General features: G+C 45.9%; 1 protein-coding gene across 3 annotated transcripts in view; it reads left to right on the top strand.

Annotated features, from left to right (window-relative positions):
• The first annotated feature begins 1888 nt into the window (after nt 1-1888).
• Dglucy (D-glutamate cyclase) overlaps nt 1889-21981 on the top strand; it is a 95022-nt gene continuing 74929 nt past the window's right edge. For all 3 annotated transcript variants that reach the window (XM_021178971.3, XM_021178972.3, XM_029484363.2), the window contains exon 1: nt 1889-2122. The gene's annotated coding sequence lies outside the window, so the exon portion shown is untranslated. The remainder of the gene's footprint in view (nt 2123-21981) is intronic.

Below are 21981 nucleotides of genomic sequence, written 5' to 3' on the forward strand. Positions count from 1 at the left end.
CTAGAAAAGTGGAAAGGACACACTTTCCTCAGGCCTTGGACATTTGCCATCTGCAAACCATCGCCTCCTGAGGGGTACAGGTTAGGCGTGTTCTTAAAATTTAGATATCTAATAAGCTATTGTATGATGGCAGCATGATTGCCTGAGTTACATCTACAGTGTTTCACAACCGTTGTCACTGTGTCCATCTCCAGAACCTTTTCATTATCCTATACTGAAGTCTGGACCCATTAAACGGTAACTCGGAAGTTTCCTCCTCCACACCTTCCTATCTACTGGTTTACTTTTTGTCCCAGTGATGACCTTGGCTGATTTAGGTACCTTATTACAGGTAGAACTATGGACTCCTCTGTGGTGGTTTGAGTATGCTTGGTCTAGGGAGTGGCACTATTTGGAGGTGTGGCCTCGTTGGAGGGGGTGTGATCTTATTAGAGGAAGTGTGTCATTGTGGGCCTGGGCTTTAACACCCTCATCCTAGCTGCTTGGAAGCCAGTCTTCTCCTAGAAGCCTTCAGATGAAGATGTAGAACTATCAGCTTCTCCTGTAACATGCCCACCTGGATGGTTCTATACTCCCACCTTAATGATAATGACTGAACCTGTAAGCCAGCCTCAATTAAATGCTATCCTTTATTAGAGTTGCCTTGGTCATGGTATCTGTTCACAGTAAAACCCTAACTAAGACATTCTCCTTATTTCACTCAGCACAATGTCTTTTTCTCCATTTATTCAGGTTGCTATGACAAAATACCACAAGCTGGATGGCTTGTAGACAGCAGAAATTTATTTCTCACAAGTTAAGACTGGGAAGTCTAAGTAAGATCAAGGTGCCAGTGGATTCAAGTATCCTGTGGGAGTCTGGTTTTTTTGGTTTTGGTGGTGGTGGTGGGGTGCAGATGGTGTCTTCTCGCTGTCTTATAACAAAGGGCAAGTCACGCCCATCCCAATTCCTCCAGGAGGGGAAGAAGTTAACCAACAGGAGAAAAAGAATTGGAAAAGTGACCCAAGAAGAGACATGCCAAGCCTGGCACCAAAAGGACCTGCACTGTGCTTACGTGTGTGATTTGTGCTGGGGTGGGGTATGAGGTTCCGGAGAGATAGGGAAGGTGAAGCCACAGGAACAGGCTGGCACTATCTGCTTTAGAACCTTGTATGGTTGGGATTAATGCTGACTCTGAAGGGAAGTCCTGAAAGCTTTGAGGCAAGAGAAAGCAGAACCTGCTCTTCCTCACAGGAAACATTCAGACCAAGGGAGGGGAAAACACACACACACACACACACACACAGGCCTGCCAATGTCTTTCAAGCATAGTCTGAGTGCTAGAGACTGGCCTAGTGTTGTGTTCCTATTACCTCAGTTAAGCCTCAGATGAGTTCAGGGAACATTGAATGCTGGAGAGCAATTTACCCAGGCTTTGCACCCACCCGTGCCTAACCCAGCACAGCCCCAGGGCCAGCAGCCATTGATCCGCAAGAGCCTGACTCTCAGATCAGTACCTGCATTTTCGCCTGTACCTCAAATGACCCAGTGCAGTCTGACATTTGGACAGCACAGACAGCAATCCCAGAGTCTGGCTTCACACAGGAATCACCAGGGTAGTTGTGAAACTCCTCAGGGCTTATGTGAGTTCCTAGGTCTGTGACATTGGAATTTCTGGGACTTCCACCCTACTGCAGCAGGTTTTCCATTCGTGTGGGTAATGATGGCCATGCCTTTGTGTCATCATGCTTCCTTGCTGCCCAGGGAAAGCAAGAAAGTCCCGCAAAGGGAATTAGCCTTAGAGCATTCTTCCAGCCACCAGCAGCTCTGTGGCTTTAAGAACCAGGACTGGCATCCTGCCATGGAAGTCACCACCCCGGTACAGGCCTTGAGAGCATTGGCTGCAGGGTAGCAGAGCTGTAGCAGCCAGTGGTGCCTGGGGCTGGCCTAGGCATGTAGATCAGAGACTGAGCCGGGCAGAACAAGCTGGTGGCAGTGGCGGTGGCGACAGGCAGCCCCAGAAGCCCCTGTGAGCTGAAGAAAGAGTTCTTTATGCCTTTCAGAAGGAAGCTCGCTCTGCAAGGCTGAGGAAACAAAAGGAAGAATTGTGTGTGGACTCTAGTCCAGACATCTCAATTCAACAGTAAGTCAGCAGGGAACGTGAACGCGGCATAGTTCTCTGCCCTAGGCAACATCCACACACCCCACCCTACCCTATCTGAGCCCAAGGGTTTGAGGAAACTGCTCCCAGGGGGCTATAGGCCAAAATCAGTTAACAGGCTTTCTGCTAGAAGCCACCAGGGCCTCCCCTTGAAAGTCAAACCTCTGCATATGACACTGGGGACCATGAGTTGTGGGAATGCTTCTCCACCCTCCTGGGATGGCCTTTCAGGACATCTTCCTGACCTTGAGAACCCCAAGATCATGTGAGAGCAAAGAAGGGGAAATTAAAATCATAGCTTTGAGTGGCTGCCAACTTTGGGCCACAGCCTGCTAGGGAGGAGGGAATGAAGCTAGTGGCAGAGACTTCAGGGCTGGCATGAGGGGAGGACAGACCAAGCCAATGCAGGCCTAGGGGTGTTGGCCAGATAACCACAGGGCTTAAGGTGCCTCCCTCTGCCTTTGAGAGATGATTGCTGCGGGTGAGGCAAACTCACATTGAGAGCTTGCTTCAGTCCCCATTGCGGGAGCCAAGGCTCCCTTGTCACAGATGGCTGGGGGTGGGGGTGAGGGTGGGGGGCAAACCCTCTGACCTGTGCAGAAGGCAGAGCCCTGTGACTCTGGGAAGTCTCTTCCTATCTGTGTGATTAACCTAGGGTTCATTAACAGCCATCTTCCTGACTTCATGAACACGTATGTGTGCTAGGGAGGGCAGGAGGCAGCATGTTGGCACTGATTGGTCCAGAAGGGAGAGAAGGAGCGAGCATTGTTCCTTCAAAGTAGCTAAGCACTGTCAAAGGAGGGGGAAATAAAGCCAGGAGCAAGAAGCAGAAGGAAAGCATCCTCCACTAAACAGATGGGGGAAACTGAGGCAGAAAGACAGGCAGGATAGAACCAGCTGAAAGCTAAACTGGGCTTGCACACCTTCCGATAAAGAATTTTTGTGTTAGCTTCCCATTCATATGACAAGACCCTTGACCAGCAACGTTAAGGAGGAAAAGTTTACTTAGGCTTATGATGTCAAAGGTTCCATCCATCCAGTCCGTAGCCCTCCAGGATCTTTCAACATGGCTGAAGCAGGTGGGAGACGGAAGCAGCTCAACTCGTAGCAGCCAGGAAAGCCAAGTGAGGACGGGTCTCAGCGAGAATGGGGCCAAGCAAGGATGGGGCTGAAATAAAACAGCCCATCCCTAGGCCACCCCCAAGTACCAACTTCCTCCAAAGAGGCCTGACTTTCAGGGGTTCCCACCACCTCCCAAAGCCCACTGCTGAGGTCCAAGCACACAGGATGCAATTCCCTCCCATAGGCCCTGCCCCTAAACACTGCCTACAGGGAACCAAGCCTCCAATAGCAGTTCATATCAGAACAACCTTAAAACCTCAGCTGTTCCTTCTGTCATGGGGACTGAATCCCAGGAGCTCAACTGGTGGTCCTTGATCTGGCGTGATGTATATGTGTGGGTAAATAAGAAACCTTGGGGAAGTTCGTGGGCATACCTGAAAGATCTGTCACATAGGACTCCTGTGTCAACATGCAGCTAAAGTCCCCGGCTCACTTGAATTGGGAACCTTTGAATTCCTTGTGCCACCCCAGTTTCTAGACTTGGTGAATTCCCATGGCTATGGCAGATTGCTGCTGCTCCTGGTCTTTCTAATAAGGATTCTTTTCTATCGAGAACCTCTGTGGTTTCGCATTTCGCCCAGCTGCTAGGGCGTGGGAACACCAGTTGGGCAAGTGAAACATGGGAGACTGTAGATTGCATTTACCCTACACCTACTGTTGGGTGCTAGATTCGAGGGAAGCGCCGATACATCGCTCAGGGGGTGGGAAAACACAACCTAAGATGTGGAGTCTAAAGCTGGAGTTCCCTGACTCCCGAGTGTCCAGTCGCCCCTGGAAACCACGCAGAGGTGCCTGGAACAGAAGGTGTGGTAGGGGCTCCACAGGGCCAGGGGTTCCTAAACTTCTGGACATCTAGACACTGCTGGGTCAAGGAGAAGTGGGAGCAGAATTGTGCCCTTGAGCTGAGGAGTCCTGGGCCGGGGAAAGGGGAATGCCAGCTTAATTCAGTGGTGGTGAGTCGTCCTAAGCTTAGCGGTGAGCAGAGGGGCCTTCTGTGGGACACTTAAGCCATGCAGCTCTGTAGACGAAGGTTTTCTCCGTGCTCCCCACAGCTGTTCTTGAAGAAAGAGACAGTCCTTGGTTCCAAACTGTGTATTGATTGTTCATTGTGGAAAATGGGTGCATTCCACCTCCTGGAGGTTAATCAGAGATTAACCTTTTGCAGGAAGGAATGTCCAGGAAGAAAAACTTACTGTCTAAGGAGGGAGGGTGGTCACGTGACAGGGCCGGGTAGGAAGCAAGTGAAGCTCCAATCTACTCCTCTGGGTTCCAGGGCTTCCAACCCACTTAACCTTACCAAGTTTCCTGGCACGGTCCACGGTCCCACAAACCTCTGTGCACATGTGTGTGTGGTGTTCGTGTGCATGTGTGTATGGATGTGGTGTGCACCGCAAGCCTACACCAGGTACAGAGGACTGAACGCATCCAGTCCATTTCAATTAAATCTCCCTTCTTCAGTAAAGGATGACAGATGTAGAAATCCAAATGTACCCCTCTCCCTGACAGATTTTTACAGGCTTTCTAGGATATCTGCCAAATTGCTAGATGGTATTTGCAATTTAAAAAAAAAAATAGAGTGCATTTTGTTATTTGGGTTTTAAGGATTTTCCAGCCTGCCTTAAGGCAGTTCATCACTTGTACCTCACTTTATAGCTTTTAAAGCATTCTTCAACATCCGGAAATCTCTCTCATCCTTCCAGAAGGCCAGTGGCTCGGTTCCTCTCATAGACTCTCTTGAAGGAAACTGACTTGTGGAGACACTAAATGACTTGCAGCTTTGAGGTTACCATTTGGGCACAGGTCTCTGAAAAATCCAACCATGTTTTCTTACTTTTTAAAATTTAAATCATTGTATGTGTGCATACATGTACCACAATGTCCTGTGGAAGGCAGAGGACAAATTTGTGGAGTTGGTTTCTCCTTCTACCTTTGTGTACATTCTGGGATTGAACCAAGTTGCCAGGCTTGCTTGGCAACTGCCTTTACCTGCAGAAGAGCCTCGTTGGCTCTGAACCGTGTCTTTCTGACCATGTGGAACTCTACAAGAGATCTCTAAAACACAGTGAATGAGGATAGCATCTCATTCCAGAATACATGGGTTAGACTGTGGGTTTGGTCATCCAAAAATGGCATGCCATCAGTTAGAGCACGGTATCTCCTTTTATGCAAAATGGAACCAAAGCCCTCATCTGGGAGGCAGGTGTGGGTTACAGGAGATGGTGCGTGTAAAGTGTTGAGAGCAACTCCTGGCATGTGGTAAGTTTTCAGTAAATACTAATCTGCTCTCATTTTATCAGTACTTTGGAGGAAGACATTATTAGCCAGACACTGGATAAGCTGTAACTGATGGTTCTTAAAATGGGTTTCCTCAGAGGGGCTAGAACATGGTTTGCTTTCACCTAATGGCTAAGGGGCAGAAGGTCGGTGCAGGGGAGGGTAGCTACTCTGGCCCACTGGACCATCCTGAGCTCGTGCTTCCTCCACCTCTGACTCCCTGTTCTCAAAGTTCCCTCACATTTTCCCCCTTCTGTTCCTGCCTGTAGGAAGACAGGGAGGGGATGGAGGTGACAGCCTCCTGAGTGATAAATTCAGCAGGTGGACTGTCCTTTCACTCATATCCCATTGACCAGTACCTGGGCGCATGACACCACAGGAGAATCTGGGAAATGTAGACTCCAGCTGTGCCAATTAAAGATGTCTGAATAAATCGTAGCTTAGGGGTTCTCCTTCTAAAAGAAAGGGGAGAGTGGAAATTGAGAACAGTTGGTGGTCTCTGCTCCATGTCCCCATAGATGTATCCCTTGGGCTTGAATCTCACCCAGGCTCTGCTTCTTGCCTGCTGGAGGGCAGCTTCACCCTCAGGCTCTTCTTTATCAAACCTACAGGTAGCTCTTGGCTGCAGTATTTGAAGTGTTCCAACAATCCTAGCAGTGATGGGCTGCTAGATTAGCGCCTATTGGCTGGTCAGACTGCCCATGACTACCCAGCCTATGCCCTCCATACCCAGAGAACCCAGAAACAGTGGCACTGGGCTCTATTTGATTTATACTTGTTTTTCTGGATCTTTGGACAACTTCATTAGAGAGACATCATCCTTTGTGATCTTGGGTCTTTGGTGGCTGATGAAGAAGGGATGGTCCTGTTGCCTGGGGACCCATCTTGGTCTTTGTTATGGAGAGGACCTTCTCCTTCATCTCACCAGTAATTCTCTACAAGGTTCAACAAGCCAGGCACTCTGGTTATATAAGTATTCCAAAATGTTCTATGGGTTAACGCTTGGTCACAAGGTAATGATATTGAGGGAATATTTGGACCCTCTCTCTCTCTCTCTCTCTCTCTCTGTCTCCCTCCCTCCCTCCCTCCCTCTCTCTCTCTCCTTCCCTCCCTCCCTCCCTGTCCCTCCCTCCCTCTTTCTCCTTCTCCCTCTCTCTGTTTCACAACAGCTGTGAGGTGCATGCTTCTTCCATTATGATCCCTCTGGCATGATTTTCTGCCTCTATTCAGGCCCAAAAGACCACTCTGAAACACTTGAAACTGTGAACCAAAATAAACCTTTCTCATTATAAATCAATTGCTCTCAGATATTTGTTGCGGTAACAGAAAGCTGCCTCATTACCGGCCTTACCTGTCTGTTGGTGGGAATGGCAGGCATGAGGGTCTGACCTTTGCAGTTCTAGAGTTCGCTCTCCATCCTTACACCTAGGTTTCAGTAAGTCAAGTCACAGCTTAGCTTGGCTCAGTGAAAAAAAATATATAAGGGAATGAATGTATCAGTGTCCTGTTCTCATTGCTGTACAGAACGAATACCAACATCTCAGAAGAGCTCAGCTCAGGGCATAGAATGTGCCTTGATGAATAATATTAACACAGAAAGAAAGAAAGAAAGAAAGAAAGAAAGAAAGAAAGAAAGAAAGAAAGAAAGAAAGAAAGAAAGAAAGAAAGAAAGAAGGAAATTTGCAAAGTGCCTACTATGCGCCAGGCACCTACTAAATTAAGTTAAAGTACTGAATTGTGAGCCTTGGCCCTAGTGGAGTTTTGCAGAGACATATACATTAATCTTCACAGCTTGCCCTGATAAGCTCTACAAAGCATGGATGTTTCATGTTTTATAGACAGAGAAAAAAAGGGGGGGGGAGAGACTAATCTCAGAAAGAAAAATAGTGGGGTTAAGTTGAACCATGTCTGCTTGGTCCTTTGGATCCTAGCACTTTCTGTTATTACATCATCTAGAGCTGGTCACTTTCTTTGTTGAAGATGGACTCCATCAAATATACAGAATGACCTTGTTCCCTCAGCCGAGTGCCTGAGCTGTTAAATGTAGTGAGAATCTCACGTGGCTGTGGTGGTCAGTTTTCTTCTCTATGCTGTAACACTCCCCCGAACCACTTTTGTCTATTTACTCTTCCATATAAACCCAACCAGTTGAGCCCCACATCTCAAATACCTCTGTCTGCCCCTTCCCCAGAGCTAACTATGATGGAAGAACTCTGTCCATCATGTCATCTGTGAACTACTAACAGTCCCAGTCCCTAAGGCTGCCTAGAAACTATTCAGTTGTCCCTCGATAGTTCCCTGTCCCTTGGTGTCATATCTCTTTAACCCTTTCTCACACCTCATTGGCACTGGCACAGAATAGATCCTGACCATTGATGTGCCTGAATGACACTGAAACTGTAGGAAATTAGAGGCACCAAGGCCCACTCTGGCAATCACCCCAACTCCTCTCTCCACTTATCTTTCTCATGTTAAAGAGAGGTGTGAACCTGCCCAGGGCTGCCCGATCTCTCCTGGAGCCTCCCTCCACCCATTGCTCCTGTCTGTCTGTCTGTCTTTCATGTGTTAAGCCTATGACTCTAGCAGTGCACTCATTGCTGTTAACTTCAGACATTTGTCTGTCTGAGAAAGAGCAAGCACTGGCATTGGGCTCCTCTCACTCTTTTCCTTCACAGCCAAGCTCCTTTAAAGACTTGTCTACACTGGCTGTGTATACTGACTCCCTACTCAGCCTCTCTACCGCCCATACCCATCTGGTTTCTGTTCCCTGACCTGGCTGCCTGTACTGAAGTCATTAAACAGAGCCATACTCCAGGTCACTTGAAGCCGTTCTTTGGCGTGACTCTGGACAGTAGCCTCTACTTTATCTTGATAGACATACTTCCTGTTGCCTTTACAGAGATTCCCACTTATCTCACCCAGTGGCCATGCGTCTCCATGCCCTGTCCACTTGCCCTTCTTGACCTCTGCCCTATCCTCTGGTGTCTTCTACCACACGATGAGAGCTGATTGTTTCCAGCTTTTCCTCCGCCATGTGGATCACCTCCTTAGATCTGGTGTTGGACGCCAGCCTCTGAGACACATGTCACAGGATTTCCCTGCTTAGCTTATGAAAGCCAGACTCGCCACCATTTCCCTCTAGGGTTTCTTTTCACTAGGCGGTGGTGGTGCACACCTTTAGTCCCAGCATTAAATTGGGGGGCAGAGGTAGGCGGATTTCTGAATTTGAGGCCAGCCTGGTCTACATAGTACGTTCCAGGACAGCTGATTCTACATAGAGAAACCCTGTCGCAAAACAAAACATAACAATCTTTTCTTTTCATGAGTGCCATATCTTGCCTATGTTGAAATATTGCCCATGGGGGTGGGGGGCGGAATCTAACCCTAACAGAGGATTTCTCTTTCTCATTGTGTCTTTGAATTCCATCAGGTATCACATCTGCCAAGCCTACCTTTTCCAATGCCTTGAATTCTTGCTTCCTCTCATTTCTCTGCCATTGGGAAAGTCCTGCTTGCTGTGGAAAAATAAATCACACAACTATGGTAAGGGTCTTAGGGATCATCTTCAGTTTTAATCCAAGTCATGACTGGGCCATTGCTCACAACATCCTCTTACTCCTCTACGCTCCCTAAGTTCTCCCAATGCTATTAGATACTTTCCTCCTTGTTGGGACAAGATGCCTGATAAAAACAACTGAACCTTTTTTGGCGGGGGGAGGTTTTACTTGAGCTCACAGTTTCAGGGACTCTCAGTCCATCCTGGTGGGAGAGGCATGGTGGCAGGAACAGCTCAGTCCATGTTCGTGGGAGAATGAGGCAACTAATCATATGATGGTGGCAATCAGGAAACAAGAGGCCGTACCCAAAACTGGAGATAGACTGAACCTTTAGAGGCCTACCTACTTCTATAGACCCATTTTCCATCCAGACCCTACCTCCTAGAGATGGGATCAGATACTCAAAATATACAGGGACTTGTGGGAGACATTTTAGATCCAAAGCATGGCACCGATGATGTCCATGTTCCTTCACTCTAACCCATGACTTTCTGATCATTCTCATCTGCCTTCCCAGCCCCTCATCACTATTGATGGTAGTGCCCACCACTAACTCCTAGTGCTAAACCCTATCAAAACTCAACCTATGCCCCGCCTCCCTGATACCATGACTACTTGGGATTTTCTGTCTCTCTGCCTCTCCTGTATCTCTGTCTCTGCCTCTGTCTGTCTCTGTCTCTCTCTCTCTGTCTCTCTCTCTGTCTCTCTGTCTCTCTGTCTCTGTCTCTCTCTGTCTCTCTCTCTCTCTCTCTCTCTCTCTCTCTCTCTCTCTCTGTGTGTGTGTGTGTGTGTGTGTGTGTGTGTGTGTGTGTGTAAGATAGAGAAAGAATCCCTATGGAGCCCAGGGTGGCCTGAAACTGCTAATCCTTCATCCCCTGCCTCCTTCTCATGTCTGATGTTCATCTTGTTATTCCCCTATTTGCAGCCCATGTACACTTGTGGAGGTTGCTTTATGAATGGGAGAGAAATGAACTGTACTTTTTCAGAAACTTGTCCCTGTCAAAGAGCCCACTGTGACACACCTTGACAACTCTTCAGCATGCTTCCAACTATTTTTGTTTTATTTCACTTTGGAGGGAGAGGGAGGGAGGGACAGGGCCTCCTGCACTCCATGTGGGCCAGAACTCACTTTGTAACTGAGGGTGACCTTGTACTCCTAGTCCTCCTGCCTCCACCTCCCCAGTGCTGGGATTATAGGCACGAGCCTCCACCCTTGGCTGTTTCTGACTTTCAAACAGAGCATCACTTGGCTTTAAGTATCATTCTTCTAGAGATGCATAGCCAGCTGGCAGAAAGCACCGTCTCCTCCCTGATACCTCTCCTCTCTGGGATCCCCCATTTGTGACATCATTGCCTTTGTTCTGTTGACTTGGAACTGGAAGAATGAGATAGGTCCTCTATTGGGCAGCTACTTGGTAAGCAATTAGGCTTGCTATTGGAGCAGCTACTTGGTGAGTATTAGGCTGGTGGACGGTGTGGCTTTCCTCAGCTGCAGGGCTGCTGGGGCTCCTTCAACAGTTCTAACAAAGGGATTGCCTATACATCCCTCTGACTGTAGCATTGTCAGAGGAGAACTTTCTGTGCTTCATAGACACCTTCATTGTCAGGTAAAGGTTGTTTTTAATTATCAAGCTTGAAATTAAGTTACTGCTGGCCCTGCTCTCTGGAATGACAGAGTTTCTGTCTCAGTGTGATTTAAGCCATTAAAGAGGTATTTACTGTTTAAAAGATATTTCTAGGCACACATATTTGTAGAGTATGGGGTGCATGGAGACCTGACTTTCCTTTTTCAGCCTAGGTTTTTCTTTCCCTATTGGCTTCTTCCTCAGGTTAGCTATTTCTATGGCAGAAATAGTCACTGGTAGCCCCTTCTTACATTGTCGTTTCTGATAACAATTTCAAAGACATAGACTATTACTTCCCTAAAGGTACACATAGAGTGCCTACATGGGTCATGTGACCATCCCTTAACAAAACAGGACTGGGACTAAGAGTCTAGCTTGGTGGTAAAGCACTGAGGAGTGGCGCACATCAAGTTCATGAGGAAGGGTTATTTTTGATTGATCACCTAGGTCTGAAATACAGACTGAAGTAACTGTCCTACCAGGGTTGGGGAAGAACAGCCTTAAAACCTTTTAGGTGGGGTTGGCAAGATGGCTTAGCAGACAAAGGTGTCTGCCACCAAGCCTGGAAGCCTGAGTTTGAACCCTAGGAAGAACCACGTGATGGAAGGGGAGAATCAATTCCTGAAAGTTGTCCTCTGACTTCCACATGTATGCTGTAGTATGTACACACATGTATAAACACACACAACACAGATACACATCACAATACACACATACATACACATACATACATACATATACACATACACACACATACATACTTTTTATAACTTTCTGGACATGTAACAGCCTCTTTGGGCTGCCACATATCACATGTCATGCTACAATCATCAGAAGTGTGTTAGCTAGAAGTTCTGGAAGGCAGGAGATTGACATCTGAGAGTCAGCAGAACCATACACCCTCTGCAGGCTTCTGGAACATTCTTTCCGGACCTGTCTTGGTTGTCGTCGCCCCAGGCTGTCCTTGCTGTCCCACCTCCCCTCCTCTTTCACAAGCCACCCCTTCAGTGTTTCTCCTCCTCTTTGTCAACTCTTTCTTCATAGATGTTGCCACTGGACTTCAGGTCATTCACTTGACCCACAGTAATTTCATCTTAAGAGTGTTCATGGAATTGTATCTACAAACACTCTTTTCCTCATAGAAGGTCATGTTCTTAGGTACTGGGAACTCAAGCTGGGATATATCTTTGGGGAGAGCCTCAAGACAACCCACTACAGTGTCAGAAGAAGCAGATGGTTTCCAAGTGCCACTCCTTGACTGCCCACCACCTACCTTTCTGGCTAAACAATTTTGTAATCACACTGCCCAACATGATCCAAGCTACAAAGTCAGCCTATGTGTAATTTTCTTGGTCAGGTATGGACGTTGCTCTTAATGTAGTAACTAGTTACCAATGGCAGATACAAATGGATGGGGCCTTCAGCTTAGAGACAAATAAGAGACTGCAATAAAATCCACAGCATTTGTGGATGGAGGGAGGGGGACAGGGCATGCTGCTGTCACTCAGCATGTGGTAGGTTGCAGAGGTGTGACAAGGAGCCTCTTTTTTTTTTACTTAAAGATATTTATTATTATTTATTTTTTTTAATTAGGTATTTTCTTCATTTACATTTCCAATGTTATCCCAAAAGTTCCCATACCCTCCCCCCACTCCCTTCCCCACCCACTCCCACTTTTTGGCCCTGGCGTTCCCCTGTACTGGGGCATATAAAGTTTGCAAGACCAATGGGCCTCTCTTCCCAATAATGGCCGACTAGGCCATCTTCTGATACATATGCAGCTAGAGACACGAGCTCTGGGAGTACTGGTTAGTTCATATCGTTGTTCCACCTATAGGGTAGCAGATCCCTTTAGCTTGACAAGGAGCCTCTTAATGTCTGCTGAAGAATATGAGTTCCCTCATCAGCCAGAGGATGCAGGACAATGCTCTCCAGGAAACTTCCCTTACCATTATCTTCACTGGGGACATCAGACAGAGAGTGTGTCCCCTCTACAGGATAGTGACTCTAGACTCAGATCTGGGGTTAGCCTCTGTCAGTTGAACAATCTTTTACTGTGGGTTGCTTGACTGGGATACGGCAGGCAAGACGACTCTCTGACACTCTTACACAGTTGCAAAGTCATTTTCTAATAACTCCAAGGGCTGCCGAGCAGAGCCAGAAACCTAGGCAAGTCACACCCTGGAATCTGGACTCTGTCCTTGCCTTGTCTCCTGGCTCGTTTCCTGCATGCTGCCCTCCCCCAGCCATGCTTCGGGCCGAAGCCTCTTGGCCTCTGCCCTGGACAAGTTGAGCTGAAGTGTGTGTGTGTGTGGGGGGGGGTGATGCAGCTAACCCTCGTGCTGTCTCCAGTGGACTGCTGTTTGTCTACAGGCTCTTCTGAGGGTCAGGGCAGCTAGAGAAGAAGGCCTCCTGGTTTGTGTCCTGTCCTCCACTTGGCTGTCCTTCTCCCACCCTTTGCTTGCACTGGGAGCCTGGGACAGGGAAGTAGACTTTTGCAATCCTGAAATGTGATTTCCGAGTTCTTGGTTCAGTCGGTTAACTGGCTCCAGAAAGAAAGATGAGCTCCTGGCTGTGGTTCCCTTTCCCCGCCTTCTAGAAGGTCAACTGGGATGCAGGAGTCTCTCTCTCTCTCTCTCTCTCTCTCAAATTTAATTTTATTTGTGCATACAAGAGCTTTTCACAAATGTGTATATACATGTATATGTGTGTCTGTGTCTGTGTCTGTGCATATGCATGTGCAGGTGTTTGTGGGATCCAAATCAACCTCAGATATAGCTCCTCAGAAGTAGGTCACATGGTGCTTTGAGATGGGGTCTCTCACTGGGACCTGGGACTCACCAGTGACTAGGCTGGCTGGCCCAAAAGTCCCAGGGATCCCCTTGTCTCAGCCTTCCCGCTCTGAGATTACTACCACGAACCAGGCTCAGCCTTTTCACTCGGGGTCTAGAGATCGGACTCAGGTTGAGTCATTTACCCAGCCCCAAGAATGTTATTTTCCTTATAGAACATGCTGAAGTAGCCCTCTTCCTCCTCTTCTTTAGAAATCTACATTTCTAACCTCTCTGCACAGGCATATCAATGGCAGATTTCACAGCAGTGGTTTCAGCTACTTTATAACTGGCGGTTACGACCAATACAGGTCAACATGTTAACAGTTCTCTGTGCGAATTCGGAGACATTGAACCACAACCAACACCACCATCTTCCTCCAGAACTTTTTCCTCGTCTCCAACTAAAACTCTCCCCTCTCCCTGCCCCTTTGGCAGCCACTGGGAACTTACACTCTGATATTTTTTGCTATCTTTGTGAACTTAACTCATTCAGATAGTTCATATAAGTGGAATCGTACAATGTTTATCTTATACCTGGCCTCACGTGTAGTGCCTGTCCTACTGCTTCAGGACACATCTGTATTACAGCATGTGTAAGAAATGTCGCTCCTTTTAGAGGATGAGTAGTGTTGCACTAGTACATAACTACGTGTTTATTTACCACCCATCAGTGTTTAGATCGCTTCTGCCTTTGAGCCTTTGTGAATGATACAGTTAGGAACACTGATGCGTAAAAGTGTAGTGAATTTCTTGCTCTGCATCCTTTGGGGGCACATACCTGCAGTGGGCTTGCTGGCTACACTGTTTAGTTGTTTGGGGATGAGTCCCTGGATCTTCGAGGAGGCTCTGCCATTTCATGCTCAAGGGGTTTCGTTTCTCTAAAGCTTGGTTAACTTGAGTCTTCTGCTTTTGTGTTTCGTAATAGACTCTCTATCAGGTCCTTGTGGTTGGATGTGCACTCCGTAATGCTTTATACCATAAAGCAGTTCTTCTCGGGCTGTGGGTCTTTAGCCCTTTGGGGGTTAATGACCCTTTTCATAGAGGTTACCTAAGACTATCCAAAACTACAGATATCTACAGTACAGTTCACAACAATACTAAAATGACAGTTATGAAGTAGCAATGAAACCAGTTTTATGGTGGTAGTGATGTGTAGTGGGGTGGTCACCACAACATGAGGGTCACAGCGTGAGGAAGGTGGAGAACCCCTGCCTTACAGTATCAGCCTCTATTTCTAGTTCATTGTACATTTCTATTGGAGAAAGAGCTATTTAAGCCCCTTGCCCATAGATTAATTGGGTTATTCATTTGTTGCTGTTGAGTGGTGAGTTTACATTGCTCGTTCTTAATCATTATGGTTGCGTGAGTCCTGAGATCTGGTGGAGGATGCACCTCCTAACACATGTCTGGTTTGGGGTTTTGCTGCTGCTGCTGGTGTTGTTGTTGTTGTTGTTTTCCTTTTCCTCTCCTCTCCTCTTCTCTTCTTCTCTCTCTCTCTCTCTCTCCCTCTCCCTCTCCCTCTCCCTCTCCTCTCTCTCTCTCTCTCTCTCTCTCTCTCTCTCTCTCTCTCTCTCTCTCTCTCTCTCTCTCTCTCTCTCTCCCCGTCTCCGTCTCCGTCTCCCTCTCCTTTCCTTTCCTTTCCTTTCCTTCTTTTCTTCCTTCCTTCCTTCCTTCCTTCCTTCCTTCCTTCCTTCCTTCCTTCCTTCCTTCCCTTTTCTTTTGAAATGATATGACATTTCCTGGCCCTTTATGCTTCCATATGCATTTTGAAATCAGAGCCAGGCTGGGTAATGTAGCACATACCTGTAGTCTCACCTACTCAAGAGGCTGAAGAAAAAGGATCACCCGAGTCCTGTGAGTTTAAGGCCAGCCTGGCAACATAGAGAGACCCTATCTCAATAATAAATTTGGAATTGGTTTGAATTCCTTTAAAATAAAATAATATATTTCTAAGCTGCAGAGATCACTCCATTGGTTTGCTGTGCAAGAATGAACCTGACGGAGTTTAAGCTGCAGAACGCATACAAAACACTGGGTGTGAGTAATCCCAGCACTGAGGAGGTGGAGATAGACAGCTCTCTGTCTCCACCAGGAGCCAGCCTGGCTACTTGCTGAGTGCCAGGCCAAGGAGACTCAATAGAAAGGTAGCTGGTCCTTAAGAGATGATACTCAAGATTTTCCCCTGGGGCCTTCCTGTACACATGTCCCTGCATACGGATGGGACTAAACACATTCAGCTCACACACACACACACACACACACACACACACACACACACACACACACACACAGACTGCTACGACTTTGAAATATCCCAGAACCTATATGTGTCAACTTAGAAAAAAGTGACATAATTGTAATACTGAGTCTTTCTGTCGTGAGCAGAACTTTGTCTCCATTTATTCTTCTTTAAGGTGTTTAGTTAAGTTCTCCATATTGAGATTTCATGTTGTCTTAGGTTTATGCCTGTGTGTGTAATATTGTGCTTCGGTGGCCCCACTCTTCATCTCTCACCCCCTTCTCTGGCCCACACCTTTCTGTTTCTACTATTCCTTGTCTTTTCTTTCTGCACACACAAAAAAGAATCTTTGTAGCTGCAATGACAGGAAGACTCTTGAGATAAGGTCACTGTGGATCACCTGAGCATCCTGAAGTTCAGATGGCAACCTCTAGAAAGGTTTTAAGGTTGTCGTTCCTTGTTTCTGATGATGCTGCCAGTCTGTATTTCAGCCCTAGGAGGTCAACCAAATAACCTTCCCCTTCCTCATGAACATGAAGTGCCCTTTGCCCCCTGCCCAGCACTGGGGATCGAACCCAGGGCTTTCTGACTGCTGAGCAAGTACCCTAACCACTGAACTGTACTCTCAGCCCAGGCCTGGGTTTGTTAAGGGACAGCCACATGACCCATGGTATCAGTCTATGTGTAGTTGCAAGGAAATAAATATCTCATACATTTGAAATTGTTATCTGCAAAGACATTGTAAGCAAGAGCTGCTCGTGGTCATTTCTCTCACCCCATAGAAGAAACTGATCGCAGAGAAGATCCAATATCACCTACAACTAATTTATCAAAAATCATGAGGTAATTCAGTAAAGTTTTTTTAAAGATTTATTTATTTATTAAATGTAAGTATATTGCAGCCGTCTTCAGACACACGAAGAGGGAGTCAGATCTCCTTACGGATGATTGTGAGCCACCATGTGGTTGCTGGGACTTGAACTCAGGACCTTCAGAAGAGCAGTCGGGTATTCTTACCCGCTGAGCCATCTCTCCAGCCCGGAAAGTTTTGATTGACATAAAATCAATCTATACAAGTCAATTGCACTTTCATTTACCACTAATAGTTAGAAAATATAATTTTACAAGACACTAAGCTGGGAGAGATCAGAAAGGAATATTCCAGAGGCTTTCAGAAGGTGTATGGTCCTGCTGACTCTGATTTAGAGCTTCTGGGTTCCAGAACGTCTGGCTTACACATTTCTGGTGTTTGGGATGTGATGTGTGATGTGTGCCATCAGGAAGAGGCTGTGACATGGTCAGAAGAACTTTTATCATGTTTTGATTTATGGACAATTTTCAGGAGTTCTCTTCTTTTACCATGTGGGTCTAAGGGATCAAATTCAGGTTGTCAGACTTGGAGACAGGCACCTTTACCTGCTGAGCCATCTGCCCAGGCTCTCTCTTCCTGGGACCTGGGACTCTGTCTGACTGCCCAGCAAGTCCCAGGTTATAGAAAAGCTACAAAAGTATAGCCATTGTGTCAGGAGTGAAGGTATTTTTAAGGGAGACTGACAGTTCTCCAGACAATGAGCCCTAAGGACTGGGGTTTCTCCACGAGTCTCTCACTGGAGAAGGAAAAAGCTGGGGCCTGATGCCAGCCAGAGGGGAGCTTGTCTCCAAGAAAGGGATTTTGTATAGTGCTAATGCCTTGCAGAACAGAACACACACCTAGTGCTGGGAGCCCAGATGGGACTTGGTTAGGAATGCTTAGTCATGCACACCTCCTCCCCCCACTTAAACTTAACCTCATGTCAGGACCCAAAGACAGACTTGGGCTGGGGTCACTGGTCCCCTTATATGTTCTTCTTCCACTGTGTGTGTGTGTGTGTGTGTGTGTGTGTGTGTGTGTGTGCGTGAGAGAGAGAGTATGTGTGTATGTGTGTGTGTATGTATGGTTGAGCCTTGCTTTGTAGGGCTTCCTGCAGTCACAGGACTTAGCAGGGCCATGGCAGAACAAGACAGCCAAGAACAAATGCTGAGTGACTCCAGGTGGCCAGATAAAGGACAGATAAAGAATAATGAGCTCAGTTGGAGAGATGTCTGGGAAAGAGGGCCCTGGCCCTGGCCACAGGCAGTTTCTGCAGTGAACAGTGTTGCGAGCCATTTGCTTAGCACTTAGGCTGTTGCTGGGGTTAAGCCTAGACTTAGGGTCACAGGTTTGTCACCTGTTGATCTTATGACATTTGAATCAAGTGTTCTGATGGGTGTGTGCCTTGGTGAGGTGTTTTTCCCTTTAGGTGAGAATATTGTTCACAAGCTTGATTTTTCTGTTATTGTGTGTGTGTTCACATTCACGTGTGTGTATACATATATGTATATATATGTGTATATATATATGTATATATATGTATATTGTGTATGTGTGTGTATATATATATATATATATATATATATATATATATATATATATGGATATCTGAAGGAGAATGCCAGAAGACAATCTCAAATATCATTCTTCAGGCACTGTCCTTTATTTATTTTTTTTTTTTTGAGACAAGATTTGTTACTGAACTTCGGGTGGCTGGCAGGTGAGCCTCAGGGAATCCATTTTTCCTATGCTGCGATGACAAGCATGCACCACTTTATCCAACATTTTTTGTATGGGTTTTAGGAATCAGCCCCAGGTTCTCATGCTTGCAAGGCAAGCATATTACCATCTGAGTTACCTTCCTAACCCTCCCCCACTGTTAGGATTTTGATAAGTCTGTGTGCTCCTAATAATTCAATAAGCTCAAAGGTTGTAACTTTTTATTAGTGTAAATACATTATTTATCACCTTGCACCTTATGGCTGGGCTGGACAGGCGGCTGGTGTTTACTTCCTCAGACAAGATGAGGACTCGTTCTTTCTTAGTGCCTACATTTGGGGTGGGGCAGCTCAGATGGAATCGCTGCTCTACACTACATAGAGTAACTAAGGCAGTGAGCACAGCCAGAATGTCGCCGTAGCACAGACACCCAGGGCAGAGTGCAGCCTGCTCCTCGAAAGGCTTGGATGCCCTTTACCCAGGTGATAAATCTGAGGTCCAGAGAGACTCAGTAAGCTGTCCAAGACCCATCATGGTGACAGCACATCTGGATCTTGGATTTTGGTCCACATAATCTTATCTACACATGGGGGGGGGGGGTCTAAACTGAGACAGACAGACAGACAGACAGACAGACAGACAGAGACAGAGAGACAGAGACAGAACTGTATCCATTTTTGTATGTGAGAGTGTGTGCGTCCCATTCTGTGTGTGAGTGTGTGTGTGTGTGTGTGTGTGTGTGTGTGAGAGAGAGAGAGAGAGAGAGAGAGAGAGAGAGAGAGAGAGAGAGAGTGACCAATCTTGTGTGTGAATATAGGCACTTAGAAGACTTCAGGTGTTAATCCTCCATTTCTTTTTTTCTTTTTCTTTATTTTTAAAAAAAGTTATTTATTTATTTCATGTGTGGGAGTAAACTGTTGCTGTCTTCAGACACACCAGAAGAGAGCATCAGATCCTCATTACAGATGGTCGTGAGCCTCTGGAAGAGCAGTCAGTGCTCTTAACCACTAGCAATCTCTCCAGCCCTAGTCCTCCATTTCTACCTTATTTGAGTCAGGGTCTCTCTTTTGCTGTCTGCCATGGTGTATGTCAGGCTAGGTGGACCATGAGCTTTCAGAGATTCTATCCCCATCCCCTTATCTCACTGTAGAAACACACTACTGCACCCAGCTTTACAGGTAAAAATTTGGGGATTCCAACACCTGGCATCACACTCTTGCAGCCAGCCTTTCTTTACCCATTGAGCTGAGCTGTCTCCCCAGCCCCTACACATGCCACCAACTGCCACCCATTTCTCTATGATGTGTGAAGCAAAACTCGTGCAGAGCCAGAGGTGCACGTGTTTAGCAGTTGCTCCAGGATTCTGATGCAGTCGGAGAGCCACACCTTGACAACAGTGCCTCTGGTAAAGAGAAAACTGAATTGCTTCTTAGAAAAAGACAGAAGTGCATCAGAAGCCTCTGGAATGGACCTCTGGGATGATGCTGTTAATACCAACATGCCGCATTCCAAAGGCTGAGGCAGAAGGACCATGAGTTTGAGGCTAGCTTGAGCTACATAGGGCTAAACTTTGTCTTGAAAACATACACAGACAAATATAAAAAATGTCCAAGCTTTACTCTTTTTATTTGAGCAGTAGTTCTCAACCCTCCTAATGTAACAATCCTTTAATACAGTTCTTTATGTTGTGGTGACACCCAACCATAAAATTATTTTGTTGTGACTTTATAACTGTAATTTTACTACTGTTGTGAACTGCAATGTAAATTATCTGATAGATGTAGGATATCTGATATATAATTGCCAAAAGGGTCAAAAGCTACAGATTGAGAATGGCTGTATTTGAGGCTAAAGAGAGTTAAGAAATGGTAACTTGGGACTGGAGAGATGGCTCAGTGGTTAAGAACACTGACTGCTCTTCCAGAGGTCCTGAGTTCAATTCCCAGCAACCACATGGTGGCTCACAACCATCTGTAATGGGATCTGATGCCCTCATCTGGTGTGTGTGAACACAGCTACAGTGTGTTCATATAAATAAAATAAGTAAATAAATATTTTTAAAAAACAACATGGAAACTTACTTTATCTCTTCTTATGCCTTGGGCTAGGTATCCCTACCTAAACTCCAGATAAGTGCAGCTTATTAAACTTGCCTAAAGGGGCACTGCATTTCCTCTTACTAACAAAGACTCTTGAGTAATCACATACTAAAAATTTGATTGTGTGTGTGTGCATAAAATGTCAGCTTTTGTGGAGTTATTTCTCTTCTTCTACCATTGTGTGGGCTTCAGGAATTAAACTAAAGTCCCTGGCTTGTAGAATAAAGATCATTACCAACTGAGCCATCTTGACAGCCCATAATTTGGATGTTTTTGAGACAGGGTCTCACTCGTTCCGGCTTCAAACTAGAGCTTCCTATGTTCAAGGGTGACCTTGAATTCCTGACCCCTCTACCTCTTCCTGCTCCTGATTGCTGGGATTCTATAGCACTCAAGATGCTAGGGAATGTTCTGAGGAACCATTTTATACCTTAATCGAAAATACATCCTGAGCTCCTGGCAAATCCCATTTTGCCTTTGAATAAGACAAACCTGACACTCAAGCTGTCAGAGCCAGAAGTGTCCATGGCTTGCTAGGCAGAGACCAAAGGAAAAAGGCTTAGTTGTAATCTAAACACAGTGAACTTGGATGTAAAACAAAGCAAACCAAGCTTTAAACATTTGTTGGCGTGCTATGGCTTTTCAGAAGTGAGTCTGTGCTTGGCAAGAAAGAGATGAAAACTTCTCCCTACCTGGTGGCCCATGCTTTCTTGAGCTTTTGTAGTTTGTGTTGGCATTTGGGTAAGGTTGGCCATCGGCCATGGGATAGGAAAGACAGATGCATATGAGGGCAGGCCACTACCCAGTGCTCCTACAAGACATCTAATGAGCTAAGGCAATGCCTGGCAATTCTGGACTGGTTGTCTTTGATGATTTAATTTCCTGACAATCCACGGAGGTGTTGGGATTATGTATTTATTTGATAGATGAAGACACTTGGACATGAATAGGCAAAGCAACTTGCCTAAAGCCACTTAGGGGATAAGAGCCTCGCTCCTTCCATCTGACGTGCATTGCTGCAAGGGCCCACTGCTCTCTGAATTTGATTTCTGTGTAGAAAGACCAACAGGCTCCATTTACTGACTTTGACAAGATACAAAAGCAAAAACCATAACATGAAGAAAAACATTGGCCCTCAAGACATCAGCCCCTTAGGTCTAAGAATAGTGTAAAAATAGTGTAAACACAACAAACCATTTTGTTTAGTATATATATATATATACTAAACAAATATATATATATATATATATATACTAAACAAAATGGTTTATATATATATATATAATGTCACATATATATATGTATATATATATATGTATGTATGTATATATATATATGTATGTATATATAATGTCACCACTTAGCCAGGAATCTGGTTTTTGTTTTGTTTTGTTTTTAAAAAAACTATTCAGAAGTCAGATCATTGAAGGAAGGTGTTTCTAGTTATAGTAGCTCCATGTGCCATTTGATATAATGGGGAATACACCAGAAATGACCTCTGGTCTCCACTCAACATACACAC

Source organism: Mus caroli, unplaced genomic scaffold, assembly GCF_978045245.1.
Source record: "Mus caroli unplaced genomic scaffold, Mus_caroli_1 scaffold_14, whole genome shotgun sequence".
NCBI lineage: Eukaryota > Metazoa > Chordata > Mammalia > Rodentia > Muridae > Mus > Mus caroli.